At 44.6% G+C, this 17295-nt stretch overlaps 1 long non-coding RNA gene across 2 annotated transcripts in view; it reads right to left on the reverse strand.

The window, feature by feature from the left end:
* Nucleotides 1-1015: 1015 nt before the first annotated feature.
* LOC135905214 (uncharacterized) overlaps nt 1016-17295 on the reverse strand; it is an 81295-nt gene continuing 65015 nt past the window's right edge. For both annotated transcript variants that reach the window (XR_010565353.1, XR_010565354.2), the window contains exon 4: nt 1016-2557. This is a non-coding gene — a long non-coding RNA (uncharacterized lncRNA). The remainder of the gene's footprint in view (nt 2558-17295) is intronic.

Below are 17295 nucleotides of genomic sequence, written 5' to 3' on the forward strand. Positions count from 1 at the left end.
CTAGATTGCGCGCACCTCGCACATTTTCTTGTTGACATGGGATCTAGTGGCCAGAAAACGTATACAATAGCAGTCTGCAACAGGTAACGATGCATTTCGTTGTCACCTATAAAAGTGTGCGCTACACTTCTGACGGCACCACATGTGCTAAGAACAGATTAATGAAGATGCTAATTGCAAGAAGATTGGCAGTGACAGCTGTGAATGCTGCGTGCGACGACCTCGGAGAAGATTTGCTGGTACCAAAATGAGAAACTGAGTGCACGCCAGCGTTTTCACATAAGACAGGCGAGCAAGTATTATGGGGAAACTGTTGTGGGGGCCACTATATACTGTTCCTGATCATGTGCATATTGCCCATTTTCTTGTTTACATGGGATCTAGCGGCCAGAAAATGTATTGTACAACTGCAGTTTGGCGACGTACTGAGCATTGAAGCCGAAAAATAGTGTTTTCCGGGAATGTATGAACTGCTCAAAAATGATTGTAACTCTATTGGGTCATTCTTACAGTGAAGCTGTATATGGCTAGGTTCTAATGAAATATGTGTTTATAGGCAAGAGCCGTGCAGAATGGAAAAAAAATATATAGTCATCCAACTTTTTCAGCTTGGTGTTATCAGTTGTGGTGGTCGCTCTGAATGTTACCTTATCGACCATATTATGACGCATGACCTTCACGGCAATAAATAAAACGTGGGATCGCGGTGCTTCTTCACTTCCATTGCAGCATCGAAAATTTAGTAAAGCGCAATAGTGTACCTACCAATGATCGACTTTAACGTCGACCTAGTGCACCCCGACGGCAAGTGGATTGTATCTTTCTTGTAGGAACAGTTTGGAATTGAGCGCTACACGGACGTCAATGTGCCGAGCATGTGTCACCGGTCGTGTATAGATTTAACCTTTGGCAAGAACATGTCTAGCATAGCAGTACAACCTATTGCAGTGTACCATAGTGACCACAAAGCTATGGTCACTGTGGTAACGAATGAGACAAAATAAAGACTAACAACCACGAAGTTATGTCTATCTGCCTTTATTCAATCAATATAGCAATAACCATATAAATCAATATAGTTGTCAATATAGTCATCCCAATACAGCTTCGCTGGTTATCCTTCTTCAGAGAGTGGAAGGGCACTAAATTTTTGTTCTCAGTCGAGAATGCTGGCACCAAGAAAACGTACGTAACGGGAACGTATCAACAGGGTTCTACTGAATAACCAAAAAGAATTTGTATTTCTTTTGCATATGTATTCTGCGTGACTAGAAATGTCCACAAGTTGAAATTTTCATTCATATGGAACTGTGTTTGGGTATTACATGGTTCAGGACAAGCTAAAACTTTTTATTTGTGTGTACTCTAACTAGTTCTCAAAGCTTTGAAGCAAGCCCTTGCAAGTAATATTTCCAGAAACTCTACCTGCCAGGCACAGTTTATCCTGTCACGAACCTGCTGGGCTTTTGGAACGTTTTCTGGGTTCAGGTTGGAGTTTCTTGTGTAAAAGTTGTGTTTGTACATTCACCTTCTTTTTCAAAATGGAACACTCTTTCCTCAGATCTTGGACGACACTTTCAAGCTGCTGCACAGTTTGTCTGAGCTCCTCATTTTCTTTTACTTTACTCCGCAATTCATCTGGCATGGATACGACAGCGTCGTCCTTGGAAAGCGAGACTCCCTGAGGATTTGGAAAACACATTGTACCGACTTTTCTGAAGTACTCCTTCCTCCTCCAACCTTGATATTTTCGGTACCTGCATGCCACAACTTTACACATGGACTTAATACGTCCCTCTAGGCGTGAACACAAGTGAAGATATTCAGCTCCAGTGGTGATACGGGGTAGTATTGCGTCAACATAAGATTTACTTTTTTCTGGTACCTCATTGTACAAGTCGAGGGCTACACTATTGGGCAGCCTGAGTAGGATTGCATCTGGAGAAGCAAGAAGACCCACACTGTTCTCTATGTCTTCTACAGCAGACATTATTGACTGGCTTGAATATTGACTCAATACAGAATAGAACAAGGACTGTTATTGCTCTCACTGAAGGTTATAGGTGCCTCTTCTCACTCATGAGAAGCAAGGGACAACTGCGAGAGCACAAAACTTTACAAAACACGATACCATAAAGGACGGTCTTGCTGAAAATACTACATCAGTACACATGAATGACATTCGACATTCAAAGGTTAATAAGGCACTAGTGTGATCTGCAATGCAGCAACAAACAGCATGAAACTTGAGATATTCATTCAACTCCCGGCGCAAGTTCAGGTTCTGGTCATATTTGCGCTAATGTCCACAGCTGTATCTGCCGGTCTAAACAAGAAGTGCCTATTCTCTACACAAGTTACGGTGTCAGCCAAATTCACAGGCACAAAGCAGAACATATCCACAGAGGCTGTTTCCAAGTCTTTCCAGTAGAAACGCACCAGTTATGGCACAGAAATCCACTGCAGACGCACAGGGAGGGAACACAGGAACAAGGCAGCATCGAGTGGGTTGTCACCAAAAGGAGTAATTTCCTCGCAGGAGTATGAATCCCTCTCTCTGAAAGAAAAGAATAAGAGGAGAAAAATATGTAGTCCTCTACAGCAATGGTTTTACTGAAGGGACACTAAAGCGAAACAATAGATCAGTTTAGACTGATAAAGTAGTCCTCAACAACTCTGCTGTCATTAACTTCCTGATGATAAGCTGACTATTAAAAGAGAAAAAAATTCATTTTGTGAATTTCACGTGGAAATTCGTATGCTGGTATGTCAGTGTGATGTCATGGATTTCAAAGTAATTTTTCACATTTTGACGGTGTTCGCTCAGTAAAGATTTCCAGAACGTGCACATTCAGTCGTTGGCTCAGCCTTCAGAACATAATGTTAAATAATTACCTAGGTCTGAGCAGACGTGATCAAAATCCATGACCTCACGGCAAACTTCAAGGCACCACCCGTTTTTTGTTTTTGTCCCTTTCCTGGCCCACTAGATGCTTTTTCAGGGTAAGGGTGCTGTTTTTGGCATTGTGGAAAGGTGATTTACTCATACAGAATCTCTAGAAAATGACAAACAATAATTAATATAATTATAAATTGTAATTATAAATTAATAAACAAAGCTATGATTCACCCTGTTCCTTGGCCACCTATTCACACATCCTCTCTTCTGGAGTGTACTAGGCACTGTCTTGCTGTAATAAATCTGTGCACTGAAGCCTCGGCCACAACCAAAATTTGTGACCAGCAGAACATGTCTCAAAACAGATAGACAGCACAGTGGGAATGCCTGTAATGTGCATGTTGAGTACAGCTTCACGAAGGAAAATCTTGTTGTTACTCAGCTGTTGCACAAAGCTACAAAGGAAACCATACAGATGTTTCAGAAACGCTTTGTAGTTGAACAATCTGCCCTAGTCTGGGTATCAAACATGAGACTTATGCCTTTTCTGGGAAGCCCCTCTGCTATCTCAGCTGACCAGAAGTCTAGCAGATTGCAGTGACATTGAAAATGGCAAATTACAGAGTCACTGAAAATGGTAAATAAATTCAGCAGGCTTCTGCAGAACTCATTAGCCAGTGAGTACAGGTGTTCCGCTTAAAAGGAGATGCAGTAAGGCTGAGCTATGGCCATACCTGCCAACCTGAAGATTTGGAAATTCGTAAAACTATCCCAGCAAGCAGGGGGGGGGGGGTGCACGGCAGCACTTTTTGTTTTAAGGGACTTACCTTTTGTGACACGCTTACTCACATTTTCACAACCGCAAGTGAAATACATGTCTTGAAGAGTAAAGCGCGAAAACTCCACTGGGGCACAATTCCTTTTTGAAATGATTTTGCTGTTGCCAACTTTGCCTGCTTCAGAAACTTCTCCGTGTAGGTTTGCTCAAAGCAGGTACCACTCTGGTGCCCCTTGACCATCAGCAGATTTTCAAGTGTTTTCTCACAGACAGATGAGCGAAACTCCGAGTTTTGTTCACAGTGCTGAATATTCTCTCACATTCAGCACTGCTGTGGGGAATGGAGAGAATACCCAGCATAACCATTGAAATTCTGTGGAACCTGAGCGATCCGTCTACCCTTCGAACGCTTCCTAATTGCAACTACTGCACACCGCATCTTGACTCATTCATTATGTCGGCTGGAACCTGATATGCTTGCAAGTTGGCAAACTCGACTTCAAGAGTATCGATTGCTTCTTTTTTTGATTCGCCACTCTGCTGGGGTAGGATAGCAGGGAACGCCATAACAAACTGACATAAACTGTTGAATGAAGCAGTTGCCAGAGCTTGTACTTGAGCAACTTCACCCATCTTGAGATTGACATCTTCTAGCGGGAATTCGTGGCGAATGTAATCGCATGCTGCCATTAAGTACCGACATACAGCAGAGAAGAAATGCTTTCTCTCACTGCAGCTAAGTGCCTCAACCACAGAGCAGGTTGTGCTGCCCAGGAGTATGTCTTCACCTTTCTGGTTCTCTGCAGCTCCATAGTCAACTTCCAGCAATGAATGACGTGCCTTGACAACACCTGGGTGCACAAACCTAGTCAGGAGATCCTCAAAAAGGCGGTTCAAGAGGCCCCTCAGTATATGAATCTGAGGAGCCTGTGCCAGAAGGCAGTTTGCCTTCTCAAAAACATAACATTTTGGAGAAAAAGCATGCCCTGTTTAGCTCCGATGACAAAAAAGAAAACAGGCACTCCTTACGGGTCACGTGGCTGGCTTCCACAGTATCCTTGATATGAAGTTTTCATTTTTTTTTGCTTGAGGTCCACAATGAGCTCTTTTCCTCTTTAGTGAGAGTTCATCGCTGTCAGTGCTTTCTTTCCAGAGGCCTGCAGCAGTCTTGTGAAGATGTGTAGCAGACTTTGGGATAAGTGCGGGGTTCTTGGGGGATTGTGAGGAAGTCTTCAGAACTTGGTATGACTCCAAAAACAAGCTCTGCTTGCTGCACTGCTTTGTTTCATATTTAAAAAAAAGCCGAGTAGTGGTTCCTACTGGTCAAGCAGCCTCTTCAAACACTTTTCCAACAACAGCCAACGTATCGGCAAATGCTTCAACATCTTTCTGACCTTGGCATCATGCATCTTTTGGAAGCTTCTCGTCGGTCTTTTCGTTTCGAACTTTTCTCTAGGTAAAAAAAAAATGTCAACCAAAGCCTCATCAACCTTTACAGGAAGACATGAAGCTCCTTTTTGGGCAGCCAAGTTGATGAGATGGCAGGGGCATCCAAGCCCTATCAAACCTGGTTGAGCCTCTCTCAATACAGTAGAAACACTGTTTTTCTTGCCGATTATGACATTGCCATTGTCCGAACGCATAGCCAGCAGGTTTCCAACAGGCAAGTTCCAAGACTTCATCTCGTCCCGAACCAGATTTGCAATCTTGTGACCCGTCGCTTCCTTTTGGATTGTCCCAAGGCAAAGAAGGTGGCTCTCGACTGTACTTGTTTCTTTAACGAAATATGCCGCAACAATATGGTAAAGCTGAATATTCCTATTGTTACTGCCATCCACAGCGATCGAAAATACTTGCTGTTTTAGGGCATCCAGCAAAGGAGTCTCTGCATTAGCAGCCATTTCCCGAACAATTGATGTCATCTTTCTTCGTCCACAGGTGTAGCGTTTCGCTTCTTCGCACTTGGCAAGATCTTCCGGAAAAGCAGTCTGACATGATTGCTGACACTCAGCGGAATGTTGTGTTCAACTAAAAATGCTGTGGCATTCTGCACGAATCACACAGAAGTCATTGTCACTGCGTACAAAATTTGCTAAGCTTGGCTGGCTGTCCACGGCTCGCACTTATCCCTGATGCTTTTTCGAAGCGATGTGGACCATGATGTCAAACTTGCCGCCATGCAAGATGTTCATATCATAGGTACACGTGGTGCAGAATCCGAACTTCTCCCCTTCCTTCGACAGCATAAACCATGGAAATTCTGCCGTGTACGATTTCAAAAACACTTGCAAGCACTGTCAGGGCTCCGACTTTTGAATTTAAAGCTTTCACTAGAATCATGACATCAACTATGCTGTCGCTGCAAAGCTCCTTTTTGCTGAAGAAGGTTGTAAATATATTCCCTCAAGTTTCTTTAGTGCTTCGAAAAGCAACTTGGAGGGATACAGCAATCGTCCCCTGTCACAATGAATGAATGAATTGTACTGCGAAGCCACCACAGGCCAGAGTCGCACTGTGTCTGACGCGGCAGCTAGTCCCGCAAAAGGCAAGGTGAACACTGCACTGACTGAAGCTGACTGAAGTCCAAACCCCCATGCCTGCGCGAACAGAGGCAACAGAACGACAACAGGTTTGCAGAGGCGCTAGAAGTGCTATCGGCACTATCGAGCTTTGCATATGGATTCGTGACTCCCCTAGCAGACGACAGAAGTCGTTACAACCTCGCAGCTGCTGACGATGATACAGTGTACTAGAATAGGGGCAGTGTGTTCAGGAAGCCCTCGCCGCTGAGGCACTTCATGTAGATAGCACAAGATGGCGCTGTAAGAACATGGGCTGTACGAAACGTACGGCGCAGCGCCAGCGCTGCATGCTGATATTTTGATAATCATTTTCTGTCGCAATCAAATAGACGTGCAAATTATCGGCGAGTGTTAAGATGCATCCCCGAAACTCACTTCATATAAGAGATGAATTGTATGTGCACACCTAGCGCATTTCAACGCCCATTAGACGCATTTATTAACCTGACAGCAAAGGTTTTGCAGACACCAAAGTAGTGGCGTAAAGCCGTTAAATTTGCTTTGAGCCACGCTGCCACGTAACTAGAAATTATTCGAACGGAAAAGTCGGCTGCAAATAACGCCGTAGTAAAGGACGTCTAATTGATTTAAACTAACTCGGATTCCAGGTGCGCACATTTTCTTTTGCGGTTCACATTCATAAAAAAGCGGCCACGGCATCTGTGACTCAACGTCAAGCGCTTAATAGAGAGTTTTAGTATAGCGTAAAACCCTTGCGTTAACGTTAGCGTGCGACGCAACGCTAACGCAAAGACTGCACTGCGCGGCAGAAGGTAGTGTTTTAGAATAGCGGAACGGAGAAAAGCGTTAACGTTAACGCAAACAAATACAGTGCCATCTAGATGTAAAGACACAAAGTACTGGAAAGCCAAATCCACACGAAATGTCGAGCTTATCCAATGCCGAATCCGCAAGTGTGTCCCTAAGTCAAGCTTATCGAAAGCCACAGTCGCTGCGTTAATTACGCATGTAGGTGTTTGGTTTGAGCGTTGTTTTGTCGAGAGTCGCGAAACATACCGATTAATCTTGGCATGCTGCGATCGAGTGTTCTGTAGGACCCATATTACGTGTCCTTTTTTAAGTTGGGATGACATAGACACCCTCATGCTTCGGTAATGAGAGCGACCGCGCAGGTTCTACGTGTCCTCAAGATCCACTCAACGTCGAAGCTATACCGGAGGGGACGTTTCGCCGGCAATTTCTCTTCCAGAAAGCGGATTTCCCACTTCTTTCCAATTTTTTGCAACGGACGCCCACCTTGACGTCCATCCGAATGGGTTCAAGGCGAAAACCTCCTTCACAAGGTTCATATCGTCGTCGTTGGTAAAACGCACACGCATTGTGACCACAGCACCGACCACACTATACTGTGTTTTGCTGCGGAAAACATGACATGCATCGGTTCCACATGCGGCTTTAGACCAAGCGAATGAGCGAAATACACTTGGGCGCCATCTCGAGGCGGATACAGCAAACACATTAAGCAAACCCATAGAGTTGCTCTACTAACTCTATGAGCAAACCCTCTCGTTAAGCCTACTGCGCCGCTAATCGAGAACGTATATCGTAAACAACGCCCATTTGTCACCTGTGCACCGCTGCCGAAGCATCATCACACAAATCTAAGGCGAACACGAGCATTAGTGGGGAAGGATAGAGCCTAGCAGTGCAGGCAGACGGCTCGATAGATCCGAAGCGGGCTGCTCTCACTTCGACTGGCGCCGCCATCTTGCCTTACGTAAGGCTCCCCTTGCGTGCGTTAGCGTTCAGCGCTAAATCCTGAAAATAGCGTACGTACGTAAGAGCTCCAGCAGCGTTTACGTATAGCGCATGCGCAGTGTGGTGCACGCAACGCTAACGCTAACTCTTTGCGTTTGCTGCTTTACGCTATACTAAAACTCTCTAATTCCTCAGCCGCTGTTGTAGGAGAGAAGGCAAAACAATACGTACTTACATAGCCCAAAGCCAAAGAGCTTCCCTGCTTGTCATTTACCTTCTTTCGCGATAAACATTTGTCCCTCGTTCTTTCATTCGCTTTCACGAGCACACCGCAACTACATTTGCACAGTTTATTCGTGAATTTTTTTTTATTTACATCATGAAGTGTTCCCAAACGTCAGGCTCATGTGCGAGTATGAGACACACTGACATCCTACATTTCTATGGAATGAATAAAACAGGTAGGAACGACGTCAAGCAAAAGGGATCTCTGAAAAACTGCACACAGCATGCCAAAACACAGAAAAACAGTGCAAGTACATTCCTACCCAAACAACGGAGACCTACAGCGGAATTAATATGCGCAAATAAATTACTTAATTCATTTTTAATTATATTCATAAAACTAGCTTTTTGAATGCACCAGAAAAAGTTGTGCATTCAGACGAAAAACACAAAGCAGGGTCAGCATACATATGTTGCACCAGCCTGCTAAGAACAGTATAGCTAACGTTAAAGTGCAATTTCTTTTTTCGTCATGCTTCTCTTCACTGATTAACATCTTTAACGTAAAAGTGCAGCCTTGTAAGGACATAAAAACGCACAACTGTTGATGTGAAATTATCAGCATGTAATTTTCAGCCTATATAGCCAAATTTAAAGCTTTCACTAGAATCATGACATCAACTATGCTGTCGCTGCAAAGCTCCTTTTTGCTGAAGAAGGTCGTAAGGAAATTCCCTCAAGTTTCTGTAGTGCTTCGAAAAGCAACTTGGAGGGATACAGCAATCCTCCCCTGTCAACAAATTTCGTGAATTTTGAGACTGCTACTGACACTAGAGTCCTGCAAAAGAAGAGAGCGGCAGTCCTCACATTTCTTGCGAATAAAAAATTTCTGCGCGACATACCCTGCCATATATAATGGATGAGGCAGTCATCGCTCCTTTCCTCCACATAAGCCCGGTGCTCTGCCGGAGTACTATTTAGCCTTTGCTCTACCAGCGTCAGATTTCCAGCTTAAACTAACTCGTCAATTGTTAGGCAACATCCTCTTCCTTGTCAGAATTATCAGGTGAATGAAGTAGCGATACCAAATATTTACTGACTTCTGTGTTCCCTGTTTGCATTGCCTTCGCCAATATGTAAAAAGGCAATTCACAACAATAAAAAATTGAGACGGCATTGGGTGATCGCTAGAATAGCAGCTTGGGCTTGTTGGTTTTCCATCCTGCTAGTAACAGCGCAAAATGTAGACAAGGGACGAGACAAGAAGACACCACAAGCGCTTGTGGTGTCTTCTTGTCTCGTCCCTTGTCTACATTTTGCGCTGTTACTAGCAGGATTGGGTGATCGTTGGATCCGCACGACTACCTCACAAGAAGTTCTCTAACTTTTATTGGCTTAGTCTAGATGTCCATAGGTATTTAAAACCCTCTCCTTCCAAGTATTCTAACAGAGCCAAAGTGCTGCACAATGTCACACGGAGCCTATCTGCCGTCGACTGGCTCAAGCCGCAAAGCCCGTTTGCAATGGAAAGCATATTTAGCGCCAGCAAACAAGCACATAAGGGAGATGACGCCACAATGCGCTAACTTCAACTTGATTTTCAGGAAACACCCACCTATTTAACCCACACACAGTTAAATAGGCGGGTGTTTACTGAAAATCAAGTTGAAGTTAACGCATTGTGGTGTCGTTTCCGTTTTGTCCTAGTTCGCTGGCGCTAAATATGCTTTCCAAGTCAGTCTACCAACACGCCCAACAAATGGCAATCCTTTTGCATGTGACTCCCAACGAGACAGAAACTCGAGGAATTCCTTCAGAGCCCTTCAGAGCAAGCACATGGCAAGCGTGCTGCAACTGGCCACAACACGCGGAGAACGCGTCTGTACAGTCCGTGCGACTGCAGCGCCGCCGCATAGATCCGGGACCTGTCTAAGCTCCCGGCTTCAAAGCGGTGCGTGGCGCACTCCACCGTCTGAACACACTGCCCCTATCTAGTACACAGTAATGATGATACCACGCATACATATTGCCCTCTCGTGGTGACACAATGTACTAGGGTGTAGTTTTACTGCATTTTCATGTTTTTCTTTTTTGCAAATAAAGTGTTTTCCTTAAAGTTTCAAGCAAGATTTGTAAAAATGTAAGGGTGCTCGAAATTCATAAATATTATGGAAAATTCTGAAGAGTTGGCAGGTATGGCTATGGCAGTGGGCTTCCCGTCGCACACTGAGCAGGAAGCAACCTCACACGGAGGGCTGCTACAAGGAAGGTCTAGCAAGGACATGAGTTGTCAAGGCATAGTAAGCTTGACACTGGCAACGGGTGGACTGCCAATGTACAGGCAGATGCCAATCTTAATGGAGTATAGTCTCAGCAGGTGTAATAGTGACAGAGTTGCATTTTCTTGGCTGTAAGCTTCAGAAAACCGAGTGCACAGTGATAGTGAGGTATCAGTGATAAACAACAAAAAGATAAAGTGCAAATGGTAACTCCATAGGGAGTCACGTGAGCTGCTGTGAGACATGAGTAAACAAAGCACACTTGGGCACCTATTACTTAAAGGGGCAACAAAGGGAAAAATAAAACTGAGCTGTATTACTAGCTTATTTTTCTACAATACCGAAAATCTCCCTCTTACCAGTAAGGTGACTAGGCAAGCAAGAAAAGACGCAACAGCAAAATACAGGTGGCAATGAGGTGGCAATGCCGCTTTCAAGTTTCCGCACCAGCTCGCCATGGTGTCATGTATTTTGAGGGCATCTGCTAGGGCCTAGTTTATCAACAAAGGTGGACTACACTGCATTCTAAAAGAGCCAAGGACTAAACTTGGCAAGTTTCAATAACTCTTAGTGAGCCACAATGACCCTGATATAAGAAAATGGTTTGAAATCAGCAACATCATACTGATGCACAGGAACTAGGGTTTAAGCACAAAACGGGGCCACAGGCACACTCAAGCTGTAACCATGCAGCTTTATGCCTGCTTTCATCCCTTCCCTCTTCTTGAAGGGTGAAATAGTTTAATCCCTCTGAAAACATGAGAAAGCTAGACTTTGACCTTCATTTTCCCTTGTAATAATCATCTTACCAAGAAATAATCGAAAATTGAGTTTTGTAAGTATATCTTGTCAGTTTAAATTGACTGGGTGTTTCTCTTTAACGACCCTTTAGGAAGTTCTGTAGACTATGGCATGGTTATGTGCAACCATATTTTGCAGCAATTTTATATAACACATAATTAACACTTGCAGTATGCAAGAATGGATCGTTTGTAGCACCCTCCCGTGAGTTGTGTAGAAAAGGGTTCGAGCTTTTCAAGTACAAGGTGCAATATTCTTGCACATTTATGTAGTTTCATCATGCAGTTCAATAAAGCCTGTTTTCGTTTCGGGCAAATGTTCTTGAAAAGGCTGTAATATTGTGTTTGGTGTGCTAAGCGAGTGCTCTCTTACTGTATACAGATTTTTAACATGATTTTAGCTTGTCACAAACCTCATGCAAAGGGTGACCACCAGAGATGCAGAGTCTAATATAAAGACAAACGTGGGCATTTCTTTATATGCATACAACAGATGTACACATTGTCACTTTTGTATCTTTCTCTGAGAATTGCTGCAGTGTTATCTGAAACTCGCATATGCATCAACAGTAAAGAGATGCAGAGCTTCTAAACCACTAAGCATGCAAAACAACAGCTAAAGCAAACGTGAATTCCATCACAAAATGTCTAGAAGCATGTGTAAAATTTCCTCAGAAATGATCTTCAGAAATCCATGACTATAGTTACAAATAGTAAGAGACAAAAAGGACAATGAGCAATACGAGAACAAGGTGAAAGCGGGAAACATCATTTTGACAAGTGGACTTGTCTTTTTCAAGGCGACATATGCTTTCCTCGGCACAGTGTATATAGGTAGGGTTCTTCTAAAGGGAAGAGAGGGTAAAGCGGGTGGTTGCAGCAACGAGAGAAGATGTGTTAACGGCGAGAGTGTAGAATTGAGAATAAAGGAATGCTGTGCACAATGCCAGTGACATGGCTGTCTGTCAGTCGCGTGTTAACGGTGGTGTATCAGTCGGCATGTCAACAGCGTGCACAGCAGCCCTCTATTACCTGCTTTGCTAATGGTCGTGGGCTATCCTGTCAGTGAAAGAGATAATAGCAGGAGTGGCAGAAACCGGCGCTCATGGAAAAAAAAACAAATATATATATACACACACACATTATATATATATATATATATATATATATATATATATATATATATATATATATATATATATATATATATATATATAAGGACACTGAAAGAGAATAAATAAATAGAAGGAAAGAAAGGAAAATAAGGGAAAGAAAAAAAAGAAAGATAAAAAAATCGCTACGCAACCAAACTAACTGTTGTCCAGAGCTCGAAATTTACCATAGCGAATAGATTCTAAAGTTCCCCTTGAAATGTTTATGCCTATTGGTTGCAATGTCTTGAACTTATGGATAAGCTATGATTCTCTGTATCTCCTCTCTCATTCATAACAGAAATTTTACTGTGAGATGTAGAGTTTAAGTTCACCAAAGTTATGAGTTGGTTGGTTGAAATGCTCAGCGACACCTTTGGGAAGCTTTTTAGCTGTGCCCACGCAATCCGTTTAATCTGATGTTCGTTGATGGTCCCGTTTCGCCAATATATTGTTTCTTACAGAAGGAAGAATCAAGCATATAAATCCTGTCCGAACTTGTACAAGTAAAGCTAGTTTCGACTCCGTGCATGTAACCATTTGCGGTGCTTTTAATTTTAATGTCACTTTGAAGGTGCCTGCAGGTCTTGCACTTGGGGGGACAACATGCTTTTAATACGGGGGAATGATGTTGGCCGACTTTTGCACGCATTAACATGCCTTTAATGTTTCTGTTGGGGCAAAAGGTAACTCTTGGTACATCAGGGGACGCTCTTCTCAGATGCTCGTTACTTGATAATATTGGGTGGTATTTTTGTAGGATGTAGTTTATGTTTGGGAGTGCATTAGAATATTTTGTTATAAAGGCTGGCTGTCTGTCAGATGCTGGTGTAGGCTGTTTCTTATCTTCCTACTGTTTCTCCAATCTTGACGCGACATCACAAGCTCTATCGAGAACAACTTCTTGATAGTTTCTTTCTGCTAGCGCTGTTTTAAGGTCATTTAGGTGGTCCCGCCTTCCCATTTTCCCACGAGATAAAAAGTTATACAAAACAACGTCCATATTTCACTTAATATCATTAAAAAATGACTGTTCACTGATTTTACAGAAATTTAACAGAAAGATTGCATTGATTGAAAAACCTGTCTGGTTTTAAGAGAAAAAGAATATGCAAGTTGCTTACATTCATGGGCCTGCTGCTACCAAAGCAGTGAGCATAAACCTCCGTTCGTTTTCAGGGAGCCTGGGAAACACACGGCACCAGTTCCTCAACGGCTGCTGGCAGGCGGCAATACAAGTTTATGCTAGCACCACCTTGGCAGCAGCATTCTTATAAACAAAAGCAACGTAGCATTTCTTTTTCTTATGAAAACAAGCAAGTAACTGAGCCAAAGTGTTATGTTGAACAACCCAGACAATAAAACATGATCTTTCTGCAAAATTTTAAGCAAGATGAAAGCAGCGCTAAGTGCAAAATCATTTATGAATATGAATGCAGCAAAATATGAATGTCCCTGCATAAGGCATTTAAAGGGTTGAAGTGGGTGAGTTAAAGCAGTTCTAGAAGCAGCCAAATTGCCACTTTGGGACCACCAGTGGTGGTCCAGACAGTTTATAATGGAGCAATTTTTGGAGCAGGAAATACATCCTTCTGGAGCAGTTTAACACACAAACATCTGGATCCACACGAACATTTTGGAGAAGTTTCGGAGCAGAGGAATAGGCCTTTTTGGAACAGTTGGAGTTGTACAACTATTCCAAACTTTTCTATTCCAATTCTGCAATCAGCATACCACGATTGAACAAAAACTTTTTTGGACCACCCCCACTTCACCCGTCTGTCACGTGACGTCACTAAAACTGCGATAGCTCCCCACCTGATGTGACGTGTACACACTGATTATATATAATTTGACCGAACAAAACAAGTTATTTCTGATTCGATGCCTTTTTGTCATTAGCTCTTGGCTATTGGCCAAAAGATTTCGGGCTGCACCCACTTTCACCTGCCTGTCACGCGACGTCACAAAACCGCAAAAACTCACCACGTCAAAGTGATGCGTACGCGTCAAAAATGCATTCATAGGCAAAACAAAACTGAATTTTCTTCTGAATAGCCGCAGGCTGCACCATACCGAAAGGAATAAAGGATGGCTGCTGCGATCACTCCGACACTGGCTACTTGCCCCTGCCAGAGAGCATGGGTTTATTTGCGTGTAATAAACTTTGTGTGGCTGTGTAACGTTTTTGATAACTTTTGGCACGTTTACGACCTCATTCTGCCAACTCTTCTATGCTGAGGATCCATTTTAGCGTCATTCTTAAGCTTCCGTTGCATGCCGCCGCGATTGTCGATGAGCCACTGCAAGCTAAGTAAGAGAAAGCGGACCAATCGCAGACGCCGGCACCACCTCTTCATCTGGTTATCGATATTGTTAGATATGGAGCTGTTTCCTGCGATTATTTCGAGTTCCCCAAACCACTTCGAAACGCAGCACAGCTAATTGAGGAATGCAGAAGCAGGAAAGCACATTCCAGAGGAGCACCAGACAAGTGCAAACAAGTTTGCGGCCCCCATGTCGTGCGCCGCCGGGATTAGAAGGGGGCCTCGGACAATGGAGCTCAATCGTCCCCCTTCGCCTTTGAAGAAGCCATTTGCCACCACTGCGGAGCCGTACCACCGGGAGCAGGTGGGCCCTTGCGCAATGGAGCATGAGCGTCCCCCCTCCTTCTCCACCTTAGAAGTGGATTGCAATTCTGCGAGGCAAGAGCGCAGGGGGTTCAAGTGATCAAGAGAGGAGGACCAGGCGCCGACTCTCTTCGCCGGGTATGACACCATCGCATGGGCGCCTACCATTGGCTGAAAGTGGCGTCATCTGAGCGGGCTCTCCCATTGGTCGAACATGACGCGACTTCCAGTGCTCGAAGGGTTTATAAGAAGCATTCCAGAGAGACCAGAGCATTCCCTGATTCCCTGATTCACCTCTCTCAAACTTCTTGCCGCGGGCCGCAGCGTCCGAGTTGCTGCTGGCCCGTAATGACTGTACGACTGTTAATTGACGCTCACCTCTCTGTACATAATGTAGAATAAATACTCCCAAGTTTTGGGTTTTCATCCCGAAGTCCGGCCCTCAACCCCTACATCTGGTTGGCAGCGGTAGGATCGCCTCCGAATGCATAAGCTGGTGGCAGCGCTACGGATAAACCTTCGTTGAGAGAGATCCTAAGGAACCGGGAAGAACGAAGAAGAGAGAGCCTTCGTCGAAAGAGGTCCGAAGAAACTGGGAGTAGCGAAGAAGGAGCGAGCCTTCGACCCAGGGAGTCCGGAGGAACCGGGAACAGCGGACAAATGAACCGGATGGCAGGGTGCTGCAACCGTAAGTGAGCGCGTGGTTTTTTTCCTTATGATTCGCCAGACTCAAATGCTGTGTGTTCATTTTGATAGTTCTGGGAATCGGGAGTTTGTTGCATTGTGTGTTTGCACAAATTAATTAAGGAAAACAGTTTTAACCACCCATCGGGGCAGCTGCCATGGATCTTAGAAGGTTGACGAGGTTAGACTTGTTGTTGGTGTGCGACGATTTGGGAGTTGAGGCGGACGAACGGATGGAAACGCCAGCTATCATAAAGGCGATTCAAGATAGTGGCAATGATGATGAAAGCATTAAGCTTGCTTGGGAGGTGATACAGGAGCCACGGGAGCGTGTGCGTCGTGAACGTTTGCGGGAGCGTCGTGAACTTGGGAGTAAGCATAAGCGTGAAGAACGCGAGAATGAACGGAAGCATGAGCTTCAAGAACTTACTCTTAGGTATGAGCGTCACGAACGTGAGAATGAACGCAAACGTGAGTATCAGGAACGTAAGCTTGAGCGTGAGCAAAAGTATGAGAGAGAGAAGGCAGCACTGATCAAAGAGATACAGTATTGTGATCAGTTATTGGCACAGAGACAACGGCTGTCTGAGAATTCTGTAGGTAGTACAGAGCGAAAGAATGAGGCAGCATCGAGCGGATTTTCGCCAGAAGCCGACGAAAAGAGTAGTGCCTGTGAGATTAGCTGCAGAATCATAAGTGAAGGGAAAGGGCTAGCTGCTAATGATGCCTTAGTGGCAACAGAGGCCGTTAAAGGCCGTAGTGAGAGCGACGAGGTGCTGTGCCAACAGATGACTGTAGAGACAGCTAGGCCAGCTGCGAACAAATTGGCACAGTTACCGCGTGTGTGCGTCGCTGGTAATGTTAGCGAGGTTGCTAGCGAAGAAAAGGGTACTTCTGACCCGACAGAAGCGAGCACCCATGTAGAGCCAGATGTGCGTGCAGAAGTGAAGTGCAAGCTGGACGATGCAGTTGAGAATAGTTCTCGGGATGGCGAGCTCCGTAGCTCACGAGAGAACAACTGCATTGTTCAGGGATCGGTGCAGCTCTCCGCCAGTCTAGATGGCCTAGATAGGGATGATTCAGTTGTTAATCATTCGGACTGTGCGCGTGAGACAGTGATCGATACCGACGGGCTGTGTGCCGATGCACAGCGTGAGCTGGGCAATGTAGTAGAGGGCAGTTCGCAAGAGTGCGAGTTGTCAAACTCAAGTAAAGCCTGCTACATTGTGCCAGAGTCGGTTGAGCTGTCCACCAGTCGAGGCAGAGAGACTATTGATTTAAATGAAAATCAATCGGACTGTGCGGGTAAGAGACCGATCTGGGCCGACGAGATGTGTACCGGCCAGCACGAGGCACGAGAAGGCGACATGAAAGCGAGTGCAAAGAGAAAGCGCCGTAAAAAGAAGCGCAGTAGAGACCGAAAGACGGTAATTTATGTAGTGCCGCCAAAGATGGCGAGAAACCCAAAGGGGCAAGGCGCGAGGAAAAAGGTGCGGTCGTCAAGGACGATGTTGACGCATCCAGAGCGTTCAAACCACAGGTCAAAGG

The sequence above is a fragment of the Dermacentor albipictus genome, chromosome 3 (assembly GCF_038994185.2).
Source record: "Dermacentor albipictus isolate Rhodes 1998 colony chromosome 3, USDA_Dalb.pri_finalv2, whole genome shotgun sequence".
NCBI lineage: Eukaryota > Metazoa > Arthropoda > Arachnida > Ixodida > Ixodidae > Dermacentor > Dermacentor albipictus.